Source organism: Corvus cornix, chromosome 1A (assembly GCF_000738735.6).
Source record: "Corvus cornix cornix isolate S_Up_H32 chromosome 1A, ASM73873v5, whole genome shotgun sequence".
Lineage (NCBI taxonomy): Eukaryota > Metazoa > Chordata > Aves > Passeriformes > Corvidae > Corvus > Corvus cornix.
The window spans coordinates 21,038,499-21,056,355 of NC_047057.1; positions in this window are offsets into that span (position 1 = coordinate 21,038,499).

Consider the following 17,857-nt stretch of genomic DNA (forward strand, 5'->3'; position numbering starts at 1 on the left):
ATGAAAATTTCAGTTCTATGTAATATCTCTCCTAAAAGTTCAAAGTTAGCAGATTCACTGAATTGTCTTATTCGTTCTTTCCTCTTAAGTGAAGTTCTTGCACACTGGCATTGTACTGAGATGTGCTCTGTCTGTACTCAACATCCAGGCGTTGAAAAAGGCCAATTTAAGTATTCTGCAAAAACTGTTAGAAGTACAATTGTTGGGCAGTTAACAAGTAGCTTAATATTCACTAACATAAACTCATATGGATGCTTGAAAAGGAAATATAATGTTCCCAGGTGATGAATCTGTTCCTAAAGCCTGCAGTCACTTCAGCAATACAAACACTTAAAAGCTGGGGCCGGTGGACAACCAAATGGTTAATTTACTTACTAAAGAATGTTGGGTTTGATTTCACCTTTTTTTTTTGCTAAAAATTTGCAAGGCAATCTCTTCTCAGCACCTATGGCTTATTTGGAAGCATTACTAAGGGACTAGGTTTTGAATTTGTTAACTGAAATTATTCATTTTAATTATACATTATGCTAAGCAAGCCTGTTGGTATTGTTCTTGTTTTCTGCCTGTGACCAAACTTTTTTTCATGCTGAATAATGAATAATGAATGACAGGCACAAGTCCAAGATTTTAATCAGTAGCAGAAAAACAACACTGAAACGTTTGAGGGATTCATAGCCATTTGCACACAATAGACTCTAGTCACAGTGATATTTATGCACGAAGGACCATGTAACCCCACAAAAAGCCACAAACTCAGGGCAGCACCACGTGTTATTGGAAAACTGCAGTCTCAGCTCCTTCTTACCAAAAATACATTTCTTGACATATTTAGGGAGTGTTAGCCTTCTTGGCCACTGCTACCTTTTGGATCTTTTCAGACCAGTGAATACTATGAATGAAAATATCAGTAGTGGAATATCATTCTTCTTCCTTCAAACCTCTCACTAATAAGAGGTTTTCTTTCACAGTACTAGAAAACTAAAACCTCAATAAAAAGTTATTGTCATTTTAATGGTTGTTACATTGCATCTAGGTCATGCAACTAGCATGATCTGTTTTCATTCATTATCTGTAGTACAGTAAGTTCTCAAGGCTTGGAATAAGAGCATGATGCCAGGGTGCAAGGCACAGCACAGAAACAGAAGACAATTGTTTCGGTCTAGAGCTTACAATATAGAAAGGAATGTAATTATAAAAACTCTTCTATAAAGTATGATACAGTCAGGCTTGGCAAAATGAAATAGCAAAGACTCTTAGCAGCTCAGGCAGCATAAAATCATGGAGATATCCATTTTTGAGTTCTGTGTTCTACTGTACAGCAATAGCTTTTGATTTCCTATTTTAGAAAAAAAAAGAAATTTTAATAGTCATAAATTCCCCTATTAAGAACCTTCAAACTTAAGTGCCTAGAAATTTTACTTTAAAAACATAAACAAACAAACAAACAAATAGACAAACCCAAAAAACATGAATAAACCATACTACAGGCCATAATGTGGTCTTTTTTAAAAAAAAAAACAGGAAATGTAGAAAGGTACAGCTAAGGTCTCAGGATAAGCACTCTGACCAGTATGGACTCACTATTACTGGCACAATGAAGCCACAGACAACTGAGAGTCCAGCTATGAGCAGTTCATGTAAAAAAAAAAGGTCTAGAAAATATTTTTGGTGAGCTGATTTGTTTAAATTTACACTGATAATAATTTGTACTGTCAAGACACAAGAAACTCCTTTGTGAGTTACACACAGGCCAACATACCATGCCTTATGTAGTGACCTCCCCAGACTGAGAAAGTACAATGAAATAAATGCATATAAAAGGAGACAAGGAGGGCAGGAAGGCAGCAAGTTGTTTCTTTCCAGAAGAGAAGAAATAGGGAAACATTTTGTTATGAAGTCCTAGTGGCTCAGCTTGGCTGCCTGAGAAATGCAGGACCAGGCTCTGGAGACAAAAAGCTAGAATAACCTTCATAAAAAATGCATTGAACTCTGATACTGCAGGAGGTGAAAGTGGAAAAAGATTGAAAAGCAGAGCTAATAGAAAAAAGTTTTCTTGCCTGCTGTTCATTGATGAGAACACAGTCTGGAAAATTGAAAGTCTATGAATCCCAAATATATTTTTCCTGCAGGATTGCCTATGTCTTATGCTGAATCAGACAGTAATAACTGATCAATAGAATAAATGCAGCAAAGTAATTTGGTTGTTTGTAAATTTGAGTTTCTTCTGAAAATGGAAGAAGGCAGTTAATACGAGCAGAGTCTGAACAGTCTAGAATTTGGGCAGTGCCATCTGAGGCTGAAATATATATTTCTGTATATTTTGCTGAGGATGCTCTTGGGTAAAGAATTACAAAAAACAACACTGGAAGGGACCTTGGGTGGTCACTTAATTTTCCCTCTTTCATGCTCAATGGCAGGTTTCTTGTTCCTCAGTATCTTGTTCCTCAGAGAGATTTGTTAATCTGTTCTTTAAAACCCTCAACAAACAGTGATTTCACAGCCTCCTTACACATTCTATTGAGTTCTTAACTCTCCTGCCTGTCAGAAGATTTTGCTGAGTATCTATCCCAAATTTTCTTTGTTCAAGTTTCTCAGATTTTATTCTACCTGCAGTATGTATGAGAACAGAAAATCTTTTAAAAACTTTGAGATTATGGCTATGTCTCCTGAGTTAGTCACTTCTTCATATTAAACAAACCTACCTCCTTCAGTCTTTGCCCACAACTTTTGTTTTCCTGAATTTTCTGATGTTTGGCTCTAAAATTTGATCTACTTTGTCCATGCAATACCCCAAATGGACATAATACTTCATTGAGGTGCTATTTACTAATGGCTATAATGAAAGAAATGTTAAATAGGATCTACCCTGCTTCCTATTTATGTATCTTGATAAAATTCTCTTTTCTTCCTGAGAGTTCTGTGATTCTTTTCCTGACTTGATTTTGTGCCATCGATTATTCCTATGCATAAATAATATTTTCCACTTCTCCCTGTTTAGCAGCCTCCTACTTTTCAAGAACATATTCTGAATTTATTGATATAAGGTGGAATTCTAGATCTCTAAAGTGCCTGTGGACCTTCCCAGCATGAATTTATCTGCAGATTTAATAGCAATCTCCAATTCCCACATCCAGGACCTTAATTAAAATATTGAATGGACTCATGACAAAGCTTCATGGAACTCTCCTTAGTGTGAAACTTGCTAGTCTGACAGTTAAGTATTGATAGCAGCCCTCTGATGACCTAAATAATTTTATTTTAGACAAATTGTCAGAGTCTGACAATTATAGGAAGAATTATTAAGCAAATGCATTGAGGAAGATACTAGCCCAAAATTTTAAAGACATGGGGAAAACATTTTAACAAGGAACACGAGATTTTACTCATAATGTTCTGTAATTCTCATTTTACCTCTCTAAGGTGTATTATTTGCATTACTGTTAATAAATAGCACTTTGAAATACAATGTCTGAAATGCCATTAGGCAAACTTATTTTTTTTGCATTTTTTATGCATGTGGTATATATGATAACCAGATATTTTTGATTATTGACCTTTTCTTTAGAGGGTGGAAATTTGCTAAGAACAATGGCCAGTGGCTCTGCCATTCCTGTCCTCTCTGTCACACCTGTCCCCTGCACTGCAGACTGTAGCTCTGATGGGTCATTTGGAAGACTGCAACAAGTTTATGCAGTGGGAACTTAATGTTTTGTAGAGAGTGATTTCTACACAGCCACAATCCTTACCTGGCTCTCTAACTCATATGGGAATCTCTTGCCTTGTTCCAGTTTGACAAACTGAAGGACACAAAATGAATGGATCCAAAAATGGTAAACATAAAAAAGCATGAGTGAAAGTCTTTCAGTGTCAGTGGACAACATTCAGCCCAGAAGGCAGTACTTTCCACAGGTTCCAAAGCCAAGTGCTAAGTATCCCTGTCCTCCCCAACGTAACAGCCCATTCAGAGCATCAGAACTTTGAACTTCAAAACTTTATGCTCAGCAAAGGCCCACTGCAAAATGCAACTCAGACAACTGTTTTTGTTTTTGTTTTTTTTTTTTGAGCATGTATGATTCTTCTGTGAGGTTTTTGTTTACCCTAGGAGAGAGTATGGCTAAACAAAATTGATTGGGATTCAGGCTAATCTATTGCAAGTCCTACCCAACTGTTCCTTCCTTTCCTTCGTATGGCTTCCTTTGCTACAACATCTGACAACCAGATATCCTTTTTTAACTATCTGACACTACTCCTCCGTGATAAGTACTGTTGTTCCCACCAACAGATGGGAACAGAGATAACTATCTGGAAATGGGCTTAGGTGTTGCAATGCTGAAAGTTCCAAGGCTCCTGAAAGGTGCCTGGATCTCAGACAGGAATTTGCTGCCCAGAAATGCGTGAGCATTGTGTGGGGAAGTCAAGCATCTCCAAATAGGATTGACAATAGTTCATTATAGTGAACAGTATATCTTGGGAGCTACCTAAGATAGCTACTAGGAAATGCTATAAATAAAGGTTTAGATAAACTGCAACTCCAACTTTCTTGCTCCAGGCTCATGGTAAAGACAAAAAGTCCCTTCAAAATAAAGTATCTATGTCAGAAAATCATTTTGGATCTGGACTCTCAAGAGAAAATCTCCTCTTGCAGATAAGAGCAGGGAGGACATGGATTTGATGTCCTCCTCAACAAAGTGATGTTGGTGGTTTGGGATGAGGGCCTGCTAGAGCAGGACTCGAGTGCAGTAGCTTGGGAAACTTAGCAACTGAAATCTGCACTTCTGAGGGCTTACCTAAAAGTTTTGTGGCTTACACTCTTAGACTAATATTGAGTCTAAAAGAACCTTGTGTAAGTGTCAGGGGCACTGATGGGACTTGGTGTTTCTGGATGTACGTGACTGGCCCAATGCTACACAGAACAACCAGAATGGATTGAAGTGAGTGTTGTAAGACCAGCAAGAGTCCACCCCCTGACTGATGTCTGTTACACCAGATAGCTTCTTCTGGGAAGACTGTAAGAGCAATGACACACACAGCACGTGCCGTGTCAGCACTGTAACAGGCAGGGTCCTGGGCTGTGTGGCACCAAACTATCCACCAGAGATGGAGACAGCGAGGAATTTCACAGGTCTCATTTCATAAAATTGCTCTCTGTTAATGGGGTTGGTTTGCTTCCAGATGCTTTCTAGTATAAGACTAATTGACTAAATAACAAAAGGTACACACATGAAACATAAAGGTGAAAAATATCAGCACAGTTCATGCAGTGCCAGTTAATACAGCATCCACAGCACATGGCTTAACACTGGCTGAAGATAGGCACACCTCTGAAAACTCGTGTTGGTGATCTATCTCCAGGTAATTCCCCTCCTTAATTATCAATATAACATACAGTAAGACATATATGAAAGTACTTCTCATGTCCAAATAGATTCTTGGTGGCTAGATGAAGGTTACAACTCCTGTTGGCTAATTGCCTCAATTTGATACTGTTAGGAGATGCATTTATAGTTTTAAAACCCTTTTTACGATGTCTAAGTAATTGCATCAATTTGGCAACCATCTACTTAATTTTAAACAGCTTTAACAGAATGCCTACAGTTGAAAACAATTCTTGTCAATGCTTACATAAATTGGCTCGATTTAACTGCTTTTTTTTGTGTAAGGGGGAAATTTGAACAATTACTCTGCATTGAAAACAGCTTTTGTCACTGCTAAATTGAGCCACTTGAACTGTTATTTACATGTGCTATAAAATTTTATTTACTGCCAAAGGACTTTTCCTGCAATTGAATTTTCATTGTGATTCTTAGATTTTTGTTTAGACTGAAATGGTTAATTTATTGACTTTCATTATGCACTCATAGTTGGCAAAAAAGTGATCAAAACCTGACTTTTTAAAATACAATTAGTCTCCATCCAGCACTACTCAGGTAAAAAACTACCTTTATTGACTTCCAGTATTAAAAGCACTTTTATTGAAAGATGGAAGAGGCAGTGATTGAGTTTTCATCATCTTCTGTCTCAAAGCCCAGCTTCTCTCAGTATTTTGTAGCTGTTTCTATTACACAGCATATCCTTAGAGGCCAAAGTAACTGTAGATGCAGCAAATAATCCCAGAAAAGATGCAAAATATTCACTGCTTATTAGCAACTAGCTAGTCCATGAAAAGAGACAGCCCCAGCATTACTGACATCAGTTATGTCACTGATATCTCCCATTTTCGGGGATGAATTCAAGTGGCTGTCAAAAGTGCCAGCTTTGGTGAGTTTAGTCTTATTTGACCAGATAAAGATGTGGTACAGGCTGTTTTTCCTGCTCTGCCCTTTCAGCCTGCTTTATGGGTCGGTGGAGAGCTCACCTGAGATGAATGGTTTGTCCTCTGACCACTTGCAAGGTCCTCTGACAGAAGGAATCAGCTCGCGTCAGCCACAGAGGAGCTGTACACATGGGCTTGCCTGCGTTAGGAATGGACATGTGTCTGATGAGTAGTTATTTTTGTCTGACCTCAGGGCTGGAGGTGAATTGATAATTCACAGAGTGAAAGGTCTTAATGAAGAGAGGGACTGCAGTGTCTGTTTGACATTTTAAAATACCAACTAGCCTCCTCCACAGTAAAGCAAAATGATCATACTTGGTTCGGTGAAGGAGTTGGGATTCCCTGGGTGTTTCAGCAACCTCACCCCCGCTACAATGAGGACTTCATTGCTTTTTCTGGAAAATGATGGGAGAAATGATGTGCCTTGGGCTAGTGGGTGAATTTAGTGGGACCTCTCTAGCTCCCCTTCAATCTGATTTTCTCAGACTGTTCTTCAGACTATTCTGCCTCCATACTCTGTATCACACCCTGTCTCTTGCAACTTTTCCTCAGTTCTAGGAGTGCATTACTCACTTTGCCTTGGATGTGCTGTAAGCCCACCGAGCTCCACCTCTTCAGCTTCTGGTTGGCAGTTCCTCGGTTTGTCTCTTGCAGACACGCAGGCTGTTTCATTGGTGTTCTGATCACACACACATTCTTTTCACTCATATTATAGGTGCAGCTTGTGGAGGGTATTGTCAAGGTCCTTTGTCCTCATCTTCTTGAGGCCGCTGTCTCAGGATCTCACTGCAAATTAACTACAGATCTCTGTTTGTTTTCTTCAGTGCTATGGTATGAATGATTCTCTTGTGCTAATGGCAGAACTGTCTCAGGCACAAGAATCTGTTGTGTTTACTCAACAGCAGTGGTAGCAAATTGCTATTACTCTGGACAGTTTTACATTCCTTTAATGTCATTATTTCTTTCCCTTCCAGAATCTCAAATGTTTTTTATTTTGGTTCCAAGAACTTCTTTGACCTTCTTTCGACTTTATTTTTTTTTTCTGTTTTTGTAACTGTGGCATCAGAAAAGTCAGATGCCATCTTTTCCTTGCAGTTTAAATGGATACACCTTTTTGCCCTATGCCTGTCTATGCACACTCACTAGTAGGTATTCAGAGACAGGTGGTTATATACACAACAATCTAATGACTTGCTTGGCACATCCGGGCATTTTCAAATGAGTCAGACTGATATAAGTGGATTGTTTTTTTGTTAAATCTCTGCTTACTAACAGATCAGATCTCAGTCTTTACCTGTATTACTCATTTAAAAATGTTCTCTTTGTAGTCATCCACAGAAGCCACCCTACACCAAAGAGAGAAGCTAGTTGGTATGGTAAACCAGTGCATTAATTCTGAGTCCTTAAAATGTTTTTCAGTTCTAGACTTCTTCCTAATTTTCTGAAATTCTGATGCATATTTGGGAATCCTTCCTATACATCACAAATCTGCTGTCCATCTGCAGATACTGTGCAGACATCCCTTTCCATCCTCCTGGCCTTCTGCACTATTAATACCATGAGGATATCTCAGACTGGAATGAGAAAGATTAATGGATCCAGGCATCACAGGCCCCTCCCAGTGCAGCATACATGCAGATCTTCTAAAAATAGGATATCGTCCTGTAGTTCCAAAGACTGAACCATGATAACCCTGAACGACTGGGGGTGTATGGGTACTCTTGACATTAGCCACTTTGGAGTGCTCAGTTTTGTAGCCTAACACTATCAGAGTATTTCTTTGTCTTGTATTATTAGATCTAATGTGGATAAGACTCTTGAGGTGCTTTCATTATGAGATGCTGTGGTTATTTAAAATCTTTAAATCTTTTTGTGAAGTGGTGGTTTATATATTTGTAGCAGGTGCACCATTTTCAGTCTTGGCAATTGAGCATGGAGCCCTTGTCAGAGTCATGAGGCTGCATTTCAAAAACTGCAGATAGCTGAGAGATGGGAAATGAAAGAATTTGATTATTGAATGGTTTCTCTGTAAGCGTTTCCATTTGGAGCATCTATATTTGAAAGCCACTTTAGTCAAACAGGTAATCTAAGAATATCCTGGAAAAATCAGACTGGCACTGAAAAGCCCAAAGTACAGGGCAGAAAAGTTACAAGAATAGAAGTCCTCTCTATGTCCTTGCCATAGTCTCCTTAAATGGTAAATGTTTTTACATCTGCATGAATGGATTTTAATTAAATGTATTCATAAATAGAACACTGAGATGACACATCTTGTTGCAAATACAATCTGTCAGCAAATAGCATCTGGAAGAGACGGTGCTCTGTCAGCTAAAGCAGATAAGGGAAGCCTGAGCCCACTCCCCTATGAGATGAGTTCTCTAGTCTCTGAATATGATCCTCGTGGACCCTTATTTCTGAGAGTAACAACACAGGACTGAATCTCTGATTATAGAGCCACTCTGACTGTTTCCAGTAACAAATTTATGATACTCACTCCATGTCAAAAACTACTCCACAAGACCATCCATCTATAAGCATTCTTTAACAGAGGTAGGAAGCCTATTCTTCCTTCACTGCCCACTAGGAATACCTTCATGGCAAATAAAAGAAGATGCAGATTTATGCCAACAAAAAAACCAATGTGGGCATCTGTTGTGAGCCTACTTGCATTTTAACACCATGGGCACCTGTTAAAGCATAGGATAATTTTGAATAATAAATTTGAACAAATGAAAGAGTGGCACAAAAGAAGGACGGGCTGTGTGCCAGTACCATCACTGACTGCCATACTGTGCACACACAGCCACCTGCCACGTATGATGGGGTTGTTTTAATCTGTGCCAAAAGCAACTTGTTTTCAATATTTCTTTTTACATTCTTTCATGCAATTTTTTTTTTTTTTACTGTCTGCTTTAAATCATCTCCAAAATGTAGAGCCAACCACTGAAGGTCATTAATTCTGAAGCACAAATACTTCCGTGAGATTTTTCCCCAGTTTATATATCTGAGACAAAGTCACTTCATGTATCAGTGGCAGTAGGTACTCACCTTGATGCTTGGTGAGTATAATGTGATCAAAAGTGCACATTTTCACAGCAAGGCTTGCAAACGGAGGTCTCTGAGCCCTACTGCCCTGCAATAATAGCACACCACATACACAAGTATGGGAGAAGGGAAGAAAAGCATAAACACAGATCCAGCTGGAATCTGGCAGGGTTTTGTCACAGATACTAAGAAACTACTAGTGACACAAGGGTTTCAGAGTTTACCTTGGTAATAAAAACAACTGCAGCTTTTGGTAGGTGTATTTAGTTAGCACAAGGTGACACAAGCAAGAGGTATCCATTTTCCAGGAGACATCTACTTGCTAGGCACACCAACTGTTTCATGTTATACTGAATCTGAGAGGAAGCTGTCTAGACTCAGCACTGCATTCCTGCATTCATTAAGACAAAACAAGGCCCTTTTGAAGTCTGACTACTTTTCAGCAGTTCCTTTCTTCCCAAGACAGTGAGTTTACTTAGCATCACTGCTCACCTCTTCTTAAGAACAGTCACTCTCTCCTAAAGCCTTTCAGACTTTACTCAACTGCCCAGCTTTTGGGAATACCTTTCTTAAAAAAACAAAGCAATAATAAAAATTAATTTTTGTAAACTCAAATACACCATACATCCAGACCTTGAAAAGATTGCCATATGTTTTTGAAAGCATACACAGATTAATAAAAGCCAAAGCCAAATACATGGAGATGGGAGATTCCATTCTGTTGTCAGTGTTGGGAGAGATAAGACGTAATCCCTAAGACTGTGATGAATTTTAATGAAGAACAGTTCTTAACATTTATAATGGTTGACCCTTAGTCCTTTATTAGTTTTTTGTCATCCATCTGGAGTGCTAATTACTTATACCAGTACCTTGTTTCTTAAATAATTTCAGCTACTCTGTCTCAGAACATATTCTTAAACAGAAGCAGAAAAAAGCAAAACAGGGAGCACTGAGAGCACTAGAAACACATGAGAGTGGTTATGTGTTACAGTGGGGATACTGCAACGTATGTATCAGACAACAAGGCCCGTGGAAAAGAAATATATATGTACCAATTCTTGGCAGATCTTTTCAGAGATGTTTATTTCTCCAGCCACATGGCCAGGATCTGCCAAGGAACTGCTCAATCACGGGACCCGAGGGTCCTTCCCGGGCAGGGGAACACAAAACAACCCATGGGGAACGAGGCTGACCAGGGGCAGGGAAACCCCGTGCATCCCCTCAGGGCCCCTCTCCCAGGACTACATGGCAGGGGGGAGGGCCCCAACATTTATGTGTGGTTATGTTGCGTCCATCCTTGAGGTCTAGCACAGTGCAACTTAATGCTAGAGTAAAATGCAAGAGTATGTGCTGTAACTTTGATATGCATCACTGCTTGGGCCCCACATTGCAGAGCTACTGACCACGTGAATATACTGAACTCAGCTACAAATCCAGTATTTACGAAAACTCAGCTACAGAATGTGAATTCCTATTCCTAAATATCTAGGCATATCCTTGGGGAAATAGTATTTTTTAATATCCTTTGTTCATCTGGTGAGCTGCCAATTAAGCTTCTGATTCCTATTAACAATTGCTAAGTGGCATATGTGATGTTTCTCACTGAAAAGATCACAGCAAATACAGCCTGAACAGAGTGGTTCCTTCCATAAATTTTACACTCTGCCAGAAGCCACAGATTTGCAATCATATATTTCGGTTTTCTTTCATTAAAGGCACAAAAAAAAAGAGTTAGTGGAACAAAACTTGCTTTGGGCATTAACAGAAGGGTATGGCACAGACAAACTGGGGGGTTTGAAGGGGTTCAGTCTAATGTAGGCACCAGCACAACCAGAGGCACATCAGTTTCTTAACATATACAGAACTACACAACTTCCATGAAGATCCATGTCATTTCCATTTCAGAGATTGACAACACCAGCATGGTGAACCTTAGCTGGATTCCACCCTACCCCAAGAGTATTTCCAAACTAAGCTCATCTTAAAATCAGGCAACTGTCCTTTTATATGTAGTGCAAGCTGTGCAGGAAGCATGCCCAACTCCTTTAAATGCACAACAGACAGGACAAGACAGCTCTGAACACCTCCAGAGAGCAATTTAGAGAGCCTAAATTAGGAGTTTGCATCTCTCAGCTTCTCAGTGTACGCAGAGACTCAAAGGGCCACTTGTCCCTGCACAGCTGAGCAGGCAGCCAGCTCGAGCCGATCAATAGCCAGCTCTTAGCACAGGCTCTTACCGTCTGAAACACAGCAGTACTGCTGCCTGACTTCCTGCATGGCAGCCTACTCTCCAGGGACCCCTGCCAAGCAAGAGCAAGCCCTGAATCTGGGAAGGGTTTCTGCTCAAGGTCCCTGGTCCAGGGAGGGTACCCATGCATCAGAAGAGGAAGGGCTCACAGTGGGAGCACTCCTCCATATCTCCGCTCAGTCCAGACTACTATAAAGCCGGGGAACATAAGATTTGGACTGGGAGAATGGTAGCTTGAGAAAATCTGATTTTTACCTAAAGGATTATGATCTTATTAAAAGATGGCAAAGTCTTGCAATGTCTTTGGGTTATTTCTACTTTTGTTGTACAGACATCAGATGCATAAACAGTCCTGTGGGTGGGTAGGACTGACTGGCAAGCATATGCATCAAGAACCCTTTCACATCCACTTGTTTCTGTCTGATAGTTTCATAATATTCCTCAACATGAAACATGACTATATTAGGTGTATATTTGCAGTATCTGGGACTCTGTGTCTAAGTAAGTTCTTTGTCTCTGCTGTGGTACAGCAAGACCAATAAGGGCAAACATCTGAGGACAATAGAGAAACCTTGGCTTTACAATCAACAGTAGATTAGGTAAAGGCCCTCTCTTGCAGGACTCTAAATTTTACTATATCAGCAGCTATTATGAAACTAGCTATTATAAAACTACAAAACACAGTTTTCATATTCCAAACATTGTGGTTCTACCACTGAAGTGATTATCCCAATAAATGGGCACATAAAGGAAACCAATACTTTGTTCCTTTTTTCCCATCTTCCATAGCATTGTGTTCTTCCTTTACCACAGAGCAGAAAGCAATTCAGCTCTTTCAGAGGCTATATTGGTTGTTTTCTTTTTTACACTTTGTATTGGCACAGAAAAACTCAAGTTTTTGCAAAGATGCTCTCTGTTTAACTTGTAGCTGTAAAGTTTCTCTGGAAATATTTCCTGAATGCAATAGAGCATTTGACTTGGCTTTTTAGAAGCTCCACAGAAGAGGGAATTGAAAAGAAAGCCACTTTGACTAAGCCAAATTCTTATGATTACTGCCATTAAAGAGAGAAAAAAAAAACCAGCTGTGATTATCACAGAGGAGCACAGATGGATAACCAGCCATTGCTTAAAAAGTAAAGATGCAAAGTAAAAATTTCCAGGCAAATCTTCAACATCAGGTGAAAACGAATATGGTTTCTTTTCACAGAAAAATCAGTATATTTTAATTTTGGGGGATTATATCTATATCTATTGATCAATCAATCTATAGATGTTTGGAAGTCTACAGAATGACAAAAACATACCAGAGAGCCTGACTGACTTACTTAAGGATATTAAAATGCATTTATAACTTTAATAACTACTTTATTATTATAATAAGACTGGAGAACTTCATTTATCCTTGTAGTTCTTTCATGAGGTTAGTTTACATAATTAATGGCAAACCTGTGAACTTTGGTGTATACATTTTTGAAATTAGATTTCTCCCTTCTTGTAACATTAACTTAGTGTTACTGACTCTTCAAAGAAGGCAGAAAAGTGACTTACTCACTTATTGGACTTTAAAATATCATATTAAACCTGTTATTATTTCACTGCCAGTTAATCTCAGCCAAAATTAACAGTAGTATATACTGTATTTTCTGTATTGGAGCTCAAGCTTTTGAAAACGTGGAAGACTCAAGTCCTATCTTCTAATCTTAATTTTTTTATAAAATATCTTGCCATCATATCATATCATATCACATCATATATTAATTGTAAAGAGCAGCTTAGGTTTTGTTTCAACACCTACAGACTGATGTACAGATTAAAGAAAAAGGGGGCATTAAAAGTCAAAATTCCAGCAGTATTTCTGACAATGATGGACTATCTGATTTTATGTCATAGTCTGAGCACTGGATATACCCACCAGGAGAATTGTTTTTTCTTCCTAGTTAATTAGCTATGGAAGACAGGAAACATATTTTTTATATACATGGAAGACTAATTGAAGATGTTTCCCAGATGGAAGCTTCTCAATTTCTCTGATGTCTCTTAGTTACTGGCAACTTGTCCATTTTCCATTTTAGAACAATTTCATGTCTTCCCACTCACAGCAAAGAACTGATCTCATTTTGACACAGATTATTAAAGATGTCGTGGATGAAATCCTGGCTTTATTGAAGGCAGCAGACATTTTGCCAGACATTAAGCAGAGTCAGGATATTACCTGGCTGTCTATAATGCCTGGAGCTTTACAGTAAAACTAAAGTTGTTTATTTCTCTCACCGGAGATAAATCTGCTGCCCCACTCAACAGAACAGGTCTTTGAACCATAGCTTTTGAGATAAAGCTTCCCGTGATAGCAGAGAGATGTACAGGTTTTTAAGGGCCCTCACACAACACACTATTAGTTTGTGGAACTTAACCTTATGAGGCTTTGCTGAACTTAAGGAAATCACTGAAAAATTAAAGAGTTAGTTAAAACATAATAATTTTAGTTAAATAAGAAAAGCTTGGAAGATTCTAAGCTTTCAGGTTGTGGGTTACAAAGAATATTGTCAAATGGTACTTGATCACAGTATAATGCCATGATTATGATATGGTTATGATATGGTGCCCATTATTATTGCTAAAAATATATTTTTGACTTCTAACCTGATGAAAACATAAGGAGATACAAAATCTCTTGGCCTGTAGGGGAAATCACCAAGTAGAGGCAGTTGGAAAATGGTTGACTAAAGCAACAAAAGAAATTACTCCTAAGACATCTGGGATCTCGTCACAGTCTACAACTGCCTTGTGAGGAGAAGAGAAGGGGCAGACACTGGTCTCTTCTCTATGGTGACCAGTGACAGGATCCAAGGGGATGGCCTGAAGTTGTGTCAGGGCAGACTTGGGTTGGATATTAGAAAAAGGTTCTTCATCCAGAAGGCGGTGGAACAGGCTCCCCAGGGAAGTTGGTCACAGCACCAGCCTGACAGTTCAAGAAGAGTTTGGACAATGTTCTCAGGCACACGGTGTGACTCTTACAGCTGGTGCTGTGCAGGGCCAGGGATTGGCATCGATGATCCTTGTGGGGCCCTTTCAACTCATCATATTCTGTGATTCTGTGATTCTTCAGTCTCTTACTGAGCCTGAAGACCTCCAGCAAGATCCCCAGGACAAAACTTGCTGAGACACTGAAACCAGGCTCCCATGACCAGGTAACTTTCAAGGCTGAATATTAGTATTTTGCTCCATCTTGTTAACACCTGTGAACCTGACTCAGGGTTCCTATTATGCTTAACATCATATAGGCAGGTAACAGAGTGCTAATGTTATCTTTCAGTATGAGGATGAAAGTGTGCTTGGATTGGTCACAGGACGCATTAATGAGTACTGGAACGGCTGTTCATCCCAGCTAGCATCTTACATGTTCCATGGCCATAGTGACTGTGGTGTGTCTCAGAAGCTGCTGCTGCACATGAACAGATAAATCACCCCGTTCACTCCATCTGTGCAGGCAGACAGTTGTTGCTCTGCCATATGTTCAAAGACTCTGACTGAATTTTACTGTGCATGTCATATAACCAGCCTGTGCTCATATAGGGGACCTCTCTGCGATGATGGAGACCTCTCCAGAAGTATTGCTCCCATGTCCTCTAAGATCCTGAATGTAGTCCTGGCAGCTATTCAGAGAATTTGCAGCTCTCTGGGTTAGAAAGCTGAATTTTAAAAAAGAAATGGAATTTGATAGAAAAATAAATCTTTGTCCAACTTCTTTTGCAGTTTTATCACAATACAATAGGCAGAGGGAAGGTTGTAACTTGAATATGTCAGTGATTGTAGTCTGCAAAATAGCCATAAAGAAGATACCCGACACTTTTATTTGCATTTATCCAACATGTGCTAGAGGCATTCTAAATTAACAGCTTTGTCTGAAGTGGCATGAGCAGAGACAGTACTGATCCATCCCAAACCTGCAGGGTCTTTCATCCTGTTGCTCCTGAAGTGCCAGCAGGATCTGGCTGGTCCTTGCTCTATGAAGTCTGTCTCACAATCACTGACATCCTACACCAAAATTGTGTGTCTCTGTCACACTGCAAAGTCACTCCATAGACAGCTGTTCCCTTTCTTTGGGTACTGCAGGATCTTAGCTCATGTTGCAAGGGATAACTTCATTTTATAAAGATATTAGCTAAAAGCCACCATTCTAAGATAACGTATTAAAAAAAAAATCTAGTGTTTTCAAGGAAGAGTGAGGAACTAAGAAAGCCCCTGCCTTCGCTGCATTCAGACTTTCCATGCAGTAAACAGCATTCAAGTATTTCTCAGTTGCACCCAAACTACGGAGGGATGGTTGCTGTTCTTTTCAGTGAAGAGGCAGAATTTCAGCAAGCTTACTGCTCTGACCAAAAATGAACATAGCATTCACTCTAACACACTGCCAAGTAGGTTCCAGGAAAGCCCACAGGAAAAGAAAAAAAAAAAGAAAGAAAGTAGCCCCAAATCTTACCAGTGATTTATGTTGGTTTAAATAGATTTATCTCATTGCAATCCCTTGAATTCAGCTCAGGGTCTGTCACAAACACAAAGACAATGGAAAATATCACTATTAGTCTCGGGAAGAATGATGAAGGTACATCAGCTGGTGGCAAACAGAACATGTGAATGATTCTGGATAACCAATTTATCTTTCTGCCACTTAACCCTCCTAGCTTGCAAATATATAGCTGTAGTATCCATCCTGAATGCTACTCCATTATCAAAAGCAGGATGAAATTTGCTTTGAGCAACTACTGTATTTTGACACCAATATGTATATATCTCAAAATACCTTAGTTTATTTTTCCTCTCTAGAAAGGAGAATGGGGAGCACATTTCATTGCTTACTGCTTTTGGCATAGTGCACTTCTGAGGAGAATTTCTTCAGATTAAGTTTTACATGACAACTGTTAAATATTCAGCTTGTAAAAGAGATTAGAAAAGAAAAATAAGCAATAAAACTAGCACCATTGACTTACAAGGCAAATTTAATTTCTCTGTAACTGCAAAAGAATATATTCTGAGTTTTCTTTCATTCATTGTCTCTACATGTAACCTCAGATAGAGCAAACTAGTGGTAAAAAATATTTTTGGCACATACATATTCCCCTGTCACCCCAAAGCTATCTATTTCAGCAATATCTAGGCCAGCAGTTTAATAAACACAGCAGGACACAAATGTCTCCAGGTGGCAAAGAAAAGAAATTTCTCCCAGAGACAGAAAGGAGCTCTTGGCTATATCAACTCCAGGTTATATGTATGTTAAAAGGATCACCACTTGTTGCAAAAGAGATTGAATCAAGTGGATAATACTCAAGGGACTATCAGATACAACCCCAAAGGTTATAAGCAACAGCTTATGCTGACTTGCTGAAACTTCCAAAACCAAATGATGCTTCAGTTGTAAAAAGCATGTGAAATTTATGCACATTTTTTTATTCTTTTGTAATGTGAATGTTCTGAAGCCTTTTGTCAAGGACTGGTAGGCTGGGTTTTTTTCTCACCCACTCAGTATTTAACAGAAGTCTTTGCAAAAAGAGAGGACACACATCCATGGAAGAGTTTGGAGATCTTTACTGTAGACTGTGGCAACATTTGCTTAAAAATTTCTTCATGTATATTCAATAGCAGATTTCACAAGTCTCTTCAAACATCTAGTAGTGTGACTGCCATAAGACGCTGAAAATTCCTGCACTGTACGTGCATGGCCACACCCTGACATGGGCCAGTGAACTTCCCTGCACTCTGCTGGTCACAGGAAAACCCATTGGCCACAGGAGCAGTTTGCAAACCAACCCCTGCAGCTAATATAAAAGCATGCCCATCACTCTTAAACCCTTCCCAACCAAGAGCAATGCTCTAGGGAGTCAAGGGCTTGTTAGGTTTCCCAATGTCCTGTTTCAAAAGATGACAATGTATGCAGGAAAGGGATGCCTTGACATTTGAAAGTGACCTTAAAAATAGCTTTATCTCATAAGATGAGATTTCTAAAAATATCTTTATTTCATAATATGTTCTCATCTCTTAATGTGAAAGCAAATAAAAGTGCTTATTTTCTAAACACAAGGCAGAAAGCATGTTTGCAAAATACAAAGCCACAAATGTGCAGAAATTAAAGTAAATGAGCATTTATTTTTAATAGTTCTCCCATACTTGAGTAAGGAATTTAGCAAGTTACTTAATGCTGATGGGTTTTTACCAAAACAGCCCTTCATATTGTGCTACAAAAAGCTCAAACTTCA